At 32.5% G+C, this 15,898-nt stretch overlaps 1 long non-coding RNA gene across 14 annotated transcripts; it reads right to left on the bottom strand.

Moving 5' to 3' along the window:
- Positions 1–1,949: 1,949 nt before the first annotated feature.
- LOC110693479 lies at positions 1,950–15,101 on the bottom strand. 14 transcript variants are annotated; one of them, XR_002505598.1, is made up of 11 exons: positions 15,066–15,101; positions 14,546–14,664; positions 12,759–12,860; positions 10,352–11,856; positions 9,745–9,875; positions 9,256–9,453; positions 5,999–6,074; positions 5,794–5,889; positions 5,055–5,159; positions 3,493–3,642; positions 1,950–3,195 (listed from the first exon to the last, which is right to left on the bottom strand). It is a non-coding gene; the product is annotated as an uncharacterized LOC110693479 (long non-coding RNA). The 14 variants fall into 14 exon arrangements; XR_002505608.1 differs by having other exon boundaries at positions 5,794–5,882; XR_002505599.1 differs by having other exon boundaries at positions 5,999–9,453; positions 10,352–10,455; positions 11,128–11,856.
- Positions 15,102–15,898: the final 797 nt, after the last annotated feature.

Genomic DNA, 15,898 nt, shown 5'->3' with positions numbered 1-15,898 from the left:
ATAAATTACATATTAGTAATAAAAGTTAATACTGATAATTTTTTTTAAAAAAGAAAAACGTATTGATAAGCATGGAATTCGAAGTTTTGCATTTAAAAATAAACAGATGAAGTATAAATATATGTTTAAAAGCATGTTAATATTTATAAAAATTTGATTGCAAAAGTCGTTTTGTTGCAACTTTAATAAACAAAGGATTCCTTAAAAAAAAAAAAAAAAAAAAAAAGTTAATAATAAACAAAGGAAGTAGGTTTCAACAAATCTCACCTTAAGGGTTAATGAATGAAATTCATCACCTGCCTTGGTTGCTCTCTAAACACCCCAAAAAATAATGAATATTGGGTTGAAATTCATATTACAAAGTCATACACAACATACTTTGGTATTAGTTTATTACCATCATCGCAGATTTATCATCTATCAAACAGGCCGTAAAGCTAATACTATAATGTTTTTACGACTAGAATTACAATAAATAGATAAGTATTGAACAATGGGTAGGGTATTGCTCCTAGAGTCTTCTACCTGCAATGACATATCCTTGGCACATCCCTAAATATATGAAAAATCATGTTTAATTGCTAATTTGGAAACGAGGCCAAAAAAACATAGAGATGAGGACAATTGAGATTTGTTTGCTTACTTTGTAATCCAAAGATAATAATTATGCCTTTAGCCTGCTTTTTTTCTTTGTAAAATTGTAGATGTAAGATTGATCCATTATCATATTCTATATTTTCATATATATAAAATATACTTGTATAATTTTGTAGGCCTTTAATTAATTAGCTAGAAATTAATTAATAAATTCCATCATTTCATGGCCATTGAATTATTTATCTACACAAATGTAAAGTTTTCTCAACATAACTTGAGATATTTATACTACCTAACCTTGTAGTTCCATTGTAGCATGATCTCATACCTTCATAAAATGACAAATTAAATTTCTTAATTTTTAGAGTTGATATGTTGAATCAAGCCAAGAAAGATAGAATTATTTAATGTTTCAAGAAGTCAACCAATAAAGAAGAAAAACAAAACTTGTGTATTTGGTGAAAGAATAGCAATAAAGACATTAGATTAAGGTATAAAAACCTACTCGTATACTATTTTGATGTAACATATTTATGAGTTGTTACCTATAGAATGAAAAATAAAAAAAAAATAAAAATAAAAATTGTTACATTGTAGGATCTAACACAATTTTACTAGATAAAAACATGATTTACTTCATAATGCATTGGCATTAAGGATATCATAGGAGCGACCATGCCACAATTAGTTGTTTCATTATTATTTGTACCTTTTGCATCAAATAATAAAGGAAAAATATAATAGTATTCCCTTCGTCCCTTAATTACGTGCATATTTCTAATATTTATTACTCACATAATAAAGAGAAATAGACACGTAGTTAAGGGACGGAGGGAGTATCACATATTGTTACTTGTGAGATTGAAGAGTGAGTATAAGTGTAGAACCCTGTAAAAAAGCTGAGTTTGCTCACACTTTTGATTTCGTCCTTCACCTAATTCCCATATCCAGACCTTATTAAGGCCCATTTATTGGGTTGGAATTCAGTCCAACCCACCAATTCTCATGGCCTAGGCCCTAATAATTTTGGGCTGAGAAATTTTGCACAAGTTGGACCAAATTAGGGGTACGAACGTCTTTTGAAACCTGAATTGGGCCTTTAGGCCTTAAAGAGTATTAGTCCACATGGCCCATTGCTCATCTCTAACTCATGTAGACAAAATGCAATGAAACAGTAACTTGGATGAGCAGATGGTCAAATTGAAGTGAGGAGTCTGCTCAAAATTTTCGAATCGAGGTCTTTCCTTGCATAATCTGATCGAGGTGTGTATGTACATTTTAGAATGCAAATCAGAAGTGCAATTGCCAATCTGTTGTGGATGGTGATTCTTTTGGCTATAAACAACAAAATAAAAAAAAAATGCTGAAGAATATATTATAACAGTGAATTATTGAGACAATTGGTCTATTAATTGTATCTATCTATGCAACAAATTTGCTTTCTCAGGCTAGCTCTTCAGAAGCAAATGCGCCGAGGACAATCTGCTGTGTACACATTCAAATCAAAAGGGTAAATATCACGTTCACTACAAATTTACAAGTATATGATCTCGCCTCAACATATTTTCACACAATGATATGTTGAATTGCAGGTAACACAGAAGCGCCATAGCATCAGTTTTGCTGCTGTTCAGAAGCTGATGCTATGGGAGATCTGTAGGAGAATATTTTTTTAGGAAAATTACAAACGGAATCGTTTCCACCGTTAAGAGAATTTTTTTTTAAGTAGCAGTGATAACTTATGTTGAGTATGCTATCATATGATTATTTTTCTACGGAATATTATCCTATGAAAATGGAGACATGTACGGAAAATGTCTTCCACAAAAATAAACGGAGCCGCCTCCACTGTAAAGAGAGCTTTTTAAGCAGCAGTGGTAATTTATGTGATTATATGCCAATTATGCCACCAGCCCACCACCCACATTAGCCATGTGGATGTACCATAATTATAAAATGCTCCAGGATAGAGACCCGACTTCTTAATGAGCAAGTAGTTTGAGGTGGAACCTACATGACTGACCTGGCCACAAAATCAGTTTAAGGTGGGCTCACCGGGATACAGAATCAGTTTGAGGTGGAACCAATATGGCTGACCAACCTGGCCACAGAATCAGTTTAAGGTGGAACCAACATGGCTGACCTGGCCACAGAATCAGTTTGAGGTGGAGCCAACTTGGCTCACTAGGCCATAGAATCAGTTTAAGAAGGAACCAACATGGCTGACCTGGTCACAGAATTAGTTTGAGGTGGAGCCAACATGGCTCACTAGGCCACAGAATCAGTTTAAGGTGGAACCAACTTGGCTCACCTGGCCACGGAATCAGTTTGAGGTGGAACCAACATGGCTGACCTACCTGGCCACAAAATCAGTTTGAGGTAGAGCCAACAAGGCTCACTTGGCCACAGAATCAGTTTGAGGTGGAACCAACTTGGCTCACCTGGCCACAGAATCTGCTTCACTGACTGCTTTCCTGCTGGCCTAGGAGATGCTTACCCTTCCTGCGGCTGTGATCAGGTCCCCGCACATCAAATAGTAGTTCTCCATCTCATCAGTGCAAGTCATAGCTTTTGTGGGCATCCCATTACATGGGCATACTGCAAATCACACACACACACAAATTACAGAATTGCAGATAAATTATATCGATCTTATTCTAGGTTAAATAGTTATGGCTGAAAATCACAAGAAAAACTCTTCTATAAGAAGATAACCAAACGCCAAACAAAGACACAATAAATACATGCAATTTTTTTATTTTTTTTTGACGAACAATAAATGCAGGCATTCATATATATTACTCCGTATCAAGTAAAAAAAGCATGAACACACGTCAAAATACACAAAAAGTAATAAATTTATATTGAAGATACTTGAGAATTTGGATGGTATACCTCCAGCTCAATAAATTAATATTTTGGTGAATTGCAGACGCAATATAATATATGTTGGTGCATAGATTTCCTCTTTTTCTTCTTCCTTGGAAATTTCATGGTAGCAAGTGTCAAAGCTATTTGATCCTTTTGGATCTCCATGCTAACTTGCTACTTTGTAGAGAAAAATGGAGAAATTGAGAGAGGTTATTAATGATAAATAATAACCAAGAATTGTGTGATGAGAATGAGAGTTATGAGACCAAGTACATCATTTATATAGGGGTGTTAACACTAGGGTTTGGAGGATTAGGATGTCAAAATGCAATACTAAAAGATAGCATTGCCACTTCAGCTTGAGGTGGCATTTTTAATTATACTTCAATTTGAAGAGAAATAATTTTTAGGTGCCTTATTAAGAAATTAAAATAATACAAATAACATATACAATAATATTAATAAAAAGGTTGGTCAAACCATTGATATGTTACCATCTATGACAAATTTGCTTTAAGCATTTGAGGTGTGAATGATAGGGTTACAGATAATGCCAATGTGAAACAATGATATTACCTACCAAAAATGCTTGATTCAATGAAATTGATCCTTAATTCATACCTTCAAAATCAAAAGAGATATTCATCTTTTAATTCATATCTTGAAAATCAAAAGAGATATTCATCTTCTGAAGATAATTGCCACATGTTCTCTAGCATTAAAATGTACTAGGGGATTTTGTTTATTCAGTAATTTTACATAGGATTATAATGGAGATTATGGGGGTGTTTGGTTAGGAGCTTTTTGGTGCAAAAAGTGTTGTTTGACCATTTCAAAAAGCTCTTTGGGGTGTTTGGTTAGAAGCAGTTTGAAATAGCTTTTTGGGTCCAAAAATTTCTTTTTCAAATAGCTGATATAAGGAGCTTTTTGAAAGAGCTTTTAGTTTTACTCAAAAATTAACAGCTGGTTACCAAACACTTTGACACATGTAGCTAATCTGCTAATTACAATCAATTAGTCAAAATTGTTAATGCAAACAGCTAACTCAAAGCAGCTAACAGATAAAAGAATTGTCAAACAGGGCCTATATATGCGGTTGAACAGAATGAACTATTATATTGTTGGCTCGCTATATCATAACATTGTAGTTACTGTTCAGACAATATTATAAGACTTGAAATAGGCTTCTCTGTGTTTCAGGACTTGAGCTCACTATATGATGTTGCAATGATGTCTAATGGAGCCTAAAGGTTCAAAAATACAGCAGCGTCAAGTTCAAATTATAGGCAACTATATGTGTACATAATTACTCCACATGTTGAAGAAATTTAACCTTATTAAAGTCTGCCTTAGAAAAATTTTCAGACGTTTTGTTGCAGGCTTTTTAAAAAGTATGAATTGCACACACTATTTTAAACAAATTCATGCATTACTATTTCCTGAGAGTAAATCAGTACAGTAATTTGGGAAAAAAAAAAAAACAATATAGTTGTGTGGCTAAATGACAAATAGCTAAAATGAGATGAAATATTATATTAACAAATGCGTTTAATCTCAAATTTTCGTAACTTTGTAATTAGATATACCTTGATAGCCCAGGTGCTAGTAGTTTATGAATATTCACAGCAAAACAGATGAAGACTTTAACTTGCAGTGCATTCACCGGATAGTTTTCCATGGAGTCAGTGATACTACAGCAGCAAAACCATAGGCAATCAGAATACATCGCTAAATTTATATAAAAAAAAAAAAAAAAAAATCATGAAGCAAGAGCTGTGAAAGAACCACCATGAAGGGGATAACCAAACAAATAAAATTTTTAACCCTAATGAGACCTCATCACTGATAAGAGTAGTGTTATTCTAAATATCCATCAGTTAGCTACTTCAACAATAAGGCAGAAAAATAAACCCCCGAGGAACATTTGAGCTAGCAATTGTCATTTTCATTTCTCCTAGAAATCGAATTTTTGAACGCAATGGTGAAGGTAGAAGATTTCAGAAGCATATCTGATTGCAAGATTTTTTTGATAGGATAGACAAGTTTGGTTCTTTCGTTCCTTCTATTGACAATCTAATGTGTTGTAAATGAACCTTAACAATCACGCCACATGCCATAAATGATCATACAAAGAGAAACTGCAAACATCTGCACACACAGATACACCACAAACATGCAGAAGATGATATACACTTTGAGACAACCTGAATATGCAAGAAAATATCTTAAACACATCAGTACATCACTAAGATCATTTCTCGGAAGTAATATAATTGTATTTAAGAAATATATATAACATGAGTGTATGGAGAGCACAGATCTCACCGATTTATTGTTTGATACCATTAATGGGCAGTCTGCAGTAGGCACAACAACCAAGAGTGGTCAGGTGACTTTCACCACAACGCTAACATCTATAGGCTACACAGTAAATTTATAATTCAGTGCTTTGGAGTAGAATCCAGCATAATATTTAGAATTACTTCAAGGATATAATTAAACAAACTGCTTAGTGCTGCAATTACAATACCGTTGCCAGTTGGAACTTGAGAAACACTAGCCACTTTCATATAGTTTGCACATCTTTGACTTTAAAAAGACTTATTCTGTAAAATCCCAAGCAAATGTATCAACAAGATCATACAGAGTATGTGTTTAGGAAATTTCCAAGCCATTATAAATTTGAGCAACACTTCCATTACTATTCATAAACTTCGTTGAAGAATTAATCCTATATGGCAACTTTTGTAAACCCTTTATATTGAATCTTACTACCAGAAAGATATATAAAAAAAAGAAAAAAGAAATGTTTTAAAAAAAAAGAAAAAGAAAAAAGAAATAATGATTGCAATGGCATATGAGAATGATAAGCATTCAATTCAAAGCAAGTATACGTCTTACAGCCAAGACTATGGTTCATAACCTTCAATAGACATAGTGGCAACATTTCTGATACCTTGCCTTCATCTCAAAAACCAACTTTCATGAAGAGAACTTCTGCAGCACAGCACTTGCAACATGGTTCCAATTTTCCATTTTATTTATCTCTATAACCAATTAGCTTCTGATTTTAGAAAATCTCAGTGGAGAAGGGTGATCTAGAGAATCTAGACTCGAGCAGCCAATTCAAGCAAACATAACTTTCATCATTCATAAGAAACTTCTTATAACAGCTCTAAGCCTCTAACACTAATAACAAAGTTCTAACGTTGTGCTCATCAATACACATACAAAAAACAGAACAAAGAGTAAAATCACCTCTTCACAAAAAAATTAATTATAGATTGAGGTTAAATCTTGGAAGAAATAATTCTTAAGTAGTCATCCTCATAAAGACTCTTGCCTAAATAATTCCTAAGTAGTCATCCTCAAAAAGACTCTTGCCTAAATAATTCCCAAGAGTCATCATCTTATTTTACAGTTTACTGGTCCACAGTCCATCAGTTAATTTATCCAATAACTACTTCCTATATCATAAATGAGGCACTAAGAAAGGAATTTAAGCCACAGAGAATGATGTTCATGCAAAAAGTGTCCTACAATATTGCAAAATTTAGAAATGCTTTCAAGAAAGCAGGAAAACATCTCTATCCTATAAAGATGCACGATGAGAGTTACGTTGAATGATTTAATCACTTCTATGTTTTTAGTCACACAGCCACAAAACAACAAGACAGACACATACTGGAGAATTTACCTCTCCTTAAGCCTTCCAAAGTCCAACATGGCAACTTAGGAAAACCAGAAATGCCTCAAAACAGAAGCTAGAATTATCCAACTCACTATGCACCGACTGATAGTCCATCCATGTAAAGCAATAATATGTTCAATTAAGGAAATCTAGCAAACAACCTAAAATCTAGTCATACCGACATCGATCCGAATATTATCACAGCTAATAATGACTAAGTGCACTCATTAACTAAGCAAACAATCAAACATGACGTAACCTCATTCAACACAAGGAAATCCTTTCCAAATTGGAATACCCATCCATGTAGATAATTATACATAGTAAGGTCAATATGAAATCCATATGTGCCAAGAAAATCAATCCTAACTGTTAATGATTCATCAATCACAACACAAACAAACTACGTGCATGCATGAATTAAGGAATCAAGCAAGCACAAGTTTTCATGATTTTTCATTGTTAGGATCATTGCACATAAGGCCTATTATGAAGGTGCTGCACTTGAAAAAAAACACTAACCAATGAAGTGGCTCTATAATACTTATAGTAGATCAAAACACCCATTAACAACTTGAACGGCCCAAACCAAGTACCTAATCAAGTTTCTGAAAGATGAAACGATTCGATGGATGTTTAGAATAGCTTTGAAAATGAAAATCCTGACCTTGGAATATATAATTTCATTAGTGAATGCATAATTGCATATTACATACATGTGAATCAATGTGGTTCTTTTAACCTTTAACAATTAAACCCAAATGGTTCATGTTTAGTTATATTGTCAACTTTCAAAAGCATAGATAGTCCTAATTCCTAACATAATATAAGTTGGCCCATCAAGGGATTAACCACTTAGACGTTGCTTTGATAAATAAACAACATGCCCGAATCCAACCCAACTTGAGACTTGCTGCTACCTCAGCTCAAATAGTTATCTAAAAAAAAATCTCTTCAAAATCATCTTTCACATATTTACTCTTCCTGAACTCTCTCACTTTTTCTATCTCTCTCTTCCTCTTCTCTCAAGTCTCAATTATTCAGTCCAGAAAAATCCTACGGAGTACATTATATTTTAAGCTTATGTTTAACCCTTTTAAAATTTTGATCCAGACTTTAATACCGGTTTTCAAACAATCAAAACAATTTTCGTTATTCAACTATTATAAATATTCCAATAAGAAAAGAAAAAAAAAAATCAATAATGTAATAACGAAATTTGCATCCATGTTTTCTAATCTGAGCATCATATATATACCTAGAAATGTAACAAATAACGAGAGAGTACATAATTTATTTGTATAGTCATAAAGGTCAATATTGTAAAACTTCAAAACCTAATCTTCACTCTAAAAGCAACTTCAAAAGAATAAGAACCAAATAATATTTATGACTTCGTATACCAATGAACCAACACATCCTCTCGTGCTAGTAAATAAGCTACAATCTTTAACAAATGAGTGCCATGGCCAAAGTAGAATTTCAATTTGCAAACATGACAATACCAAGGAAAGATATCGATTCCAATCGTATGGCCAAAGTAGAATTTCAATTTGCAAACATGACAATAAAACCAAGGAAAGAGATCAATTCCATTCATAGCTTGCAGTCCCTTAACAATCCGATAACCCAATCTGAAATAGTGAAATTACTTAGAAAAACTCAAACTTGATCTGAACCAAACATTAACAGCCCAAACTTAACCAGATGGGCCCATGAATCTTATTTTATAATTTAATTATATAAAGTTTTACAAAATTTCTGAGAGGCTTTTAGCACAACTCAATTATAAAACTAAATTGGACTTAAACCCATCATGTTGACTAGAATTGTGACCCTTATTTCCATCTTGTGGTACATCTTTAACAAATGGTAGAAATTAAACTTTCGGATAATATGGCGCAAACAAATTTGACGAGAATAGCACCTTACAAGATAGGCATACCATAAGATAGGCATGCCATAAGGCGACAAATAAAAAATAAAAACCCATCCTTACGAAGTACCACTAGATACGAGAGTGGAGTTGATTTACTTTGTTAGGTTGGGTGAACAAATTCACTTGAAGAGTTTACACCAGGTAAATATAATCTTACCCATTTTAAGGATGGTTCAAGGTGAACCATATATTTGGGACAAGATTCCTTAGGTTTTCAATGGCAATGAATTTGTAGGCTATTTTGGTGAATTGCAAATGCAATATGATACGTATCACCACTTAGATCTCTTCTTTTTCTTCTCCTTCCTAGGACATTTCATGGTAACAAAGACATAAATACTTTTGGGATTCCATCCTAACAATGAAAAAAAAAACATAGGAGTGAGGAGAATTTTAAAAGAAGCAAACATAAAGAGATGGATAATAATGAGACCTAGTGTATCATTTATATAGGGCTCTTGGAAAAGGGATAATCAACTAGAGCTTAAAGATAGAGTCTCCACATCATTCTGAGATGGATTGGTATCACATTTGATAGGTAAAAATCATAAAATTATTCTAAGCATCCCATTGATTGTATTATAAATGCCTAAATAAATAAAAATTAAAGCATTGATATCTTTCCATTTGTTCATATATAGCTTACCTTATAGGTGTGATCAATGATATCTCCCTACAATAATAGCTGATTCAAGACAATCAAAAGAGGTACATAGTTCATCTTCAAAAGGTAATTATCACGTTTCTTTTCACAATTAAAAGCGCCTAGTCAGCAACCTAAGGAATTTAAAAGAATAATCAGTATTTGAGCTTTGAGTCCACTACATACATGTAATGTGATGTGATATGATTGTCCAAGCAACTCTTGAATGGTAGGTATTGAGACCTCTAAACCAGCTACACCCCTCAAACCAGAACTTAGCAGTGTTAGTCATAGGCTTATATGTAGAGGCAAGTACAAACTAAGCCAGATAATGAGATGCAGAAACTCATACATTGTCTAGGGTCTACAAATGGAGTCCAAAACCTAATAACAACAAATTTTTGGGTGACTGCTTCCACATAAATGACATACAAAGTATATAAAAATATAAAAAATAAGAGCAATAATTCACATTAGAGACAATTAAGATTGCATAGATTTCACATCACCTAAATAAATATTTTAACATTTTTAAACAAATGCACTCTAAAGTTAATAATTCATAACTTAAAAAAAAAAAAAAAGAAGAAGAAAAAAAAGATTTTCATACCTTGATAACCATAGCGACCAAAATATTTGTACATATATTCAAAGCTCATCTACCATATGAATCTTCCATTGAACATACGATCAACTATCAACTCCATGAGCGATCTAATCAATAGAACTAGATTGCTTAGCTAAAGCCAGATTGCTTAAAGTCACTTTTTTAAAAAAAAAAAAAAAAAGAAAGAAAGAAAAAGGAGAAGATTAAGAAATTGAATTAGATTTCAACTCTTAAGAAAGATCTCAATATTGATCATATGGTGATAAAACTCATCAGCTACCTACTTCAACATTAAAATGAAAAATAAAACTTTTCCAATCGTCACTTCCATTTTCTTTAATCCAAAAATTTTAAACACGTCAACAAGAAAAACAATAGGTAAAAGACTTAAAGAATGATAGCAACTTTAAGACAAATAAAATAAACAATAAAACTTTGACTCTGATTCTTGTGATGGCAACAAACATGAAACTGCCATGAGAATATGAGAAACTACAGCTGTTGTAAATGAATGAAATAACTTATTTACTTCTATTTTTCCATTTTTTTCATCTTACAAACACCTTATGGGGTGGAAAAAGATGATAAAATTATATGAAGGAAAAATGTAGAATCGTTATCCAATTTCTTTATAGCAACAAAAAAACAAAAGAGAATGCCGATGTAAATATGATTAGAAGAAAACTTAAAACCACCTAGTTTAAAATACGTTAACAAATGAAGCGAGAAAAAGATAGTGCCATGTGTGGTTAAGTCAAGTGATTTCAAAATAAAAAAACCTTTATGAATTAAGTGTGGTAGTACAGTATCAAGATACATAGCTTCACGGAGTAGTAGCCTCTTCGAAATAGATCCTTTGTTGCACCACATAGAAGAACACTAAACCTAAAGCTCCATCTAGTAACATAATCATGTACTCAGATCCAATGGAGATGCACCATCACAACTTCTGCTGTGTGTAAAACAACATATATATTCGTCATGGTTTCACACTAAACAGATGAATAGAAAATTTTGTCACACTCTGAGTCTCTGACATGAAGATATGTCGCTTGTCAGCATGCATGTTTAGGTATTATATAATCATTAAAACAACAAAGTGCCTGCAAACAGGAGAAACAAAAGCCTCATATGGATAAATGATCTCCCAAAAATAAAACAGAGAAAGAACAATCATCTACCTTCAGCCAATCCGCAGAAGTAATCAAAGACATGATCAATGCGAAAGATTATGCTAGCATTGATTTCATCACTGGCAATAAATTTACATTCACTCACAGAAAAATCCCCAAACAATGTACGCGAAACTTTATGTTTGGCCATAAACTGAAGTATAAGATATAGTTCTTGAATAAATAAAAAAATAAAAAAATAAAAAAAAGTACCTTGACCTTGATAACAGAAGTGATCATAATTTTTGTATATTGAGTGCTCATCTGCCTAAAAATCTTCCATGGAACCTTCAACCCAGTCCGTGAGCGAACAAGTCATTAATTGCTTAGCAATAGCTGAAACCTCAAAAAGATAAATAATGTATAGGAAGTTGAAGGACAAAACTGTGATAAACTTTTATAAAAGAGCTCAATACTGACTACACGGTGACCAAGCCCATTAGTTAAAATTAAAACTTATCCCAAGATTTAGCAATTGTCATTTCCATTTCCTTTATCCAATAAATTGAACTTGTCAACAAGAGCAAAAGAGATACTCCCTCCATCCCGTAATATAGTTCATGTTTGTGTTTTTTCTCGGTATTTAAGAAATAGGAGGAGAAACTGGATGAAGTACATTAATAAAAGTGAAGAGTACAATCATAGACAAAAGTTAGAGAGAAAAAGTGGGAAAAAGTACAAGGCATGTGCAAAATTCAAGGGTAAATTAGGAAGTACAATGAATAAAGTTAAAAAAAAAGTGAGGGTATAATGGTCTTTACGTAATATCCAAAAATAGAAACAAGAACAACATTTTGGAACTCCAAAATAGGAAAACATGAACTATATTATGGGACAAAGGGAGTAGGAGACACTTCAATAGAATATGAAAGCAACTTCCCGATAAAAAAATTAGATGATAAAATATTGACTCCTGTTCTTGCAATGACAGCCAACATGATACGAAAGCTGTGAATAAATGAAATATCTTATTACCTCATTTTTCATTCTCCCAGCTTCGTCTTTTATTCTTTTATTATACTACTTATGATTGAAAAGCAAGAATGAATAAAGATATGAGTAGAACTGTAGAAGATAGCTTAAGGAGTTAAGGTCATCTAGTTTGACATACATTAATAAGTGAAGTGAGGAAAAGATAGTGACAAAAGCGGTTATGGCTAAGCTAAGTGATTTCAATTCACTAACCCCTTTTAATAAACTGTAACATACAATGAGCAATTTTATGTCAAGATACTTACCATTTGTTGCACAAAATACATGAACTCCGACCCTGAAGTCCCATCAAGTAACATCATAATGTGCGCCGCCACAACTTATAGCTATGCAATGTTGAACAACAACTATAACCAAATATGATTTCATGTTAATAAGATTTACAGAGAATTTGGTCTCCTAGCTAGATAACCACTTAAACAACTAGATTGAGTGATTCCAATAATATGATAACATGCTAACATGCACAGCGAGGTGAAGATATGACACTTGTTAACATGCTTGTTTAAGTACAATACAATAGAAAAAAAAAAAAAAAAAAACCACAAAGTACATGCAAATAAGAGAGTTTATGTGGAAAAACTGACGTGGTCAACTATAGAGAGAGAGAGAGACGATCTACCTTCAGCCAATGAATCTAAGTGATAAATCATCCTACAATTGATTTCCTCATTGGCAACACTTATGACCAATTTAAACTGATCTGCCTCTGCATTAAGTTTCAACTTTCAAGTGCAGTAATTATTACATCAATTATATGAGAATTACCCAAATAATCTAAGCAGAAATTTTTTGTTTAGCAAGAATAATAAAACAGATTATTTTGTCAAAAGATATGTATTATTAACTGAAGTATACGCATCTGTAAGAACAGAACCCAATCAGCACAAATTTTAACTCTGAGTAAGGGTGTGTTGGATGTATAACAATTAACAAATATGGATGTTTGAATCACACTTGAACATTCAAGTCAAAATTGATTATTATGAACAACATTAGGGTCTTGAATTCCTAAAAGCACTTATTTTTAAATAAACTTAAACTGAAAATTGCATATCAAATTATGGTTGATATGATTCTCCAAGATTTGTAACTGCAGTTGGAAAAAATCCTTAACAAATTTATACTGAACCCTATACTACAAATCTGCTCTCTTCTAGGTTTTGATTTTCTTTAGTTACTAATGGAATCAGCATCACAACTACATACCAGCCACAACGGCACGGCCTTGACAGCTAATTTGATATAAACGAACAAAACACTTCTTTGCTCACTATTAGCAAATGTCATGTACTCATGAGTCATGTCCTTATACTCCGTATCAGAATATACGTATCAAACAAGTCTTCTATATTTCTCTCCTTGTCCCTTACCAACTACACACAGCAAGATAGATTAACCAAAAGATGTTTTAGTGCTCAAAGCACAATGAAGGGCACAATAATCCTATATGTCCTAAAGTAAGAAGCTTTATAAAAATATATGGCAACTTCAAATCACATATGCCATTTTCAATACAAAGCCATACTATCATTAATAATTCAAGATGTGAGGTTTGCTTAGCACCAAAGAAATCCAACGTGCAAGGCATTATAATCTAGAACATACACTTAACCCTTGTATTCTTGAACTTATATGGAAAGATCATTTTTTTTACACAATATTTTTGTATTCAATGTCAATCTTGAATAAACAAAGTCACTAATGATTTACATCGCAAGCATAGCAAACATACATTACTATAAATGTGTGCCATTAAACAAAATTTCTCCAAATGATAAAGGACGAACAAGCATAACCAACATATTTTCGCAAAATATCAAACCCCTTTTAAGATGCATTGAAATGAATAGGCTAAGGGCCTATTCACATTTAATGAACTAACCTGAACTGAACTAAATAGAGCTTAAATGAATATTTTATGAGAAAAGGAAATTAGAAGGTGAACTAAACTGAACTGATTGGAGCTGAACTGAACTGAAATTGAACAGACCATGAGAAAGGCAATAGCAATACTAAGCATACAACATACCTCATCTTGGCCAACCAAACTGAGTCATACTGACAGGCATCAACCGAGAAAACGAAAGCAATGTCGAAAACCCACAGCTCATATCAATTTCACATCAGTGGTCAACTTGAGACATATACCTAAAATAACAATTTTTTCATAAAATTGAATAAGCCATCAACTGAACATATGCAATAATCTAAGTATAATGCCAATCAATATTAATACTACGTAACTAACAAAAGTATTAATATCCTCATTACAATTTAACATTCTCTCCCCCAAATTAACAACAAATACTTCATATACAATTAAAACAACAATTAGTAAACTTTCTTTCAGTACTCAAATTCAAAAACGATCAGCCAGTGCAGCCAATACCCCAACCCATGCAAATCCAAGAATTCAAAGACCAACCCAATTAAGAATTCTTAAGAATTTCCCAACAATAAATTAATTCATAAATATGAATTCATCAGCTCAACAATACGACTAAAATCAAATTTGAAAAAATAAATAAATAAATAAAAATGGAACTTACCAGAGCTATAATGGTAATCTAGAAAGAAAGTTTTTTTCAAATTGGGATGCAGAAATTGAAATTAACACTCAATCAAGAACCGGGTTCCTGTTAATTTCTCAGTTTCATTAGACCCACGACCGCTAGAAATTACACTTGTTGGTAATAAATTAAAGGGGTAAATAAGTCGAATTGAAAAACACAAGTGATTAGAGGTGTCTTTGATAGGCTGTTTGGGGACTCGATAACCAAAATTCTTAAAAGTGATTTCCATAACTCGAATCGATAAGTTTGGGTACCCAGACTTCGGCTACCTTGATTTTCGGATCGGTTATCGAGTATCCAATAAGATATCCAATAATAATAATTAAACTTAGGGCCTGTTCATATTTACTGAACTGAGCTGAACTGAACTGATTGGAGCTGAACTGAACTGAACTGATTGGAATTGAACTGAACTAAACTAAAATGAATATTTTATGAGAGAGGGAAATTAAGAGCTGAACTGAACTGAACTGAACAGAACTAAACTGATTGGAGCTGAACTGAACTGAACTGATTGGAGCTGAAATGAACTGAACTGAACTGAAAATAAGTAAATATTAACATGCCCTTAATTATGTAGTTATTATGATATAATTTACCACTAATTTACAACAATATCATATGATTTTGACCAAATTATTAATAATATTACTAATTATTGATATTATAAGGTAATTATAAAGTAAAAGTAAGAGTTTAGATTTTAAACAATGAATTTAAGAAGGGAAAAAAAGCAAAAAATTATTGATATTATAAGGTAATTATAAAGTAAAAGTAAGAGTTTAGATTTCAAACAATGAATTTAAGAA

The sequence above is a fragment of the Chenopodium quinoa genome, unplaced genomic scaffold (genome assembly GCF_001683475.1).
Source record: "Chenopodium quinoa cultivar QQ74 unplaced genomic scaffold, ASM168347v1, whole genome shotgun sequence".
NCBI classification, from domain to species: Eukaryota; Viridiplantae; Streptophyta; class Magnoliopsida; order Caryophyllales; family Amaranthaceae; genus Chenopodium; species Chenopodium quinoa.
The sequence above is the reverse complement of the archived record's forward strand: the minus strand, read 5'-3'. Positions and strand labels throughout refer to the sequence as shown.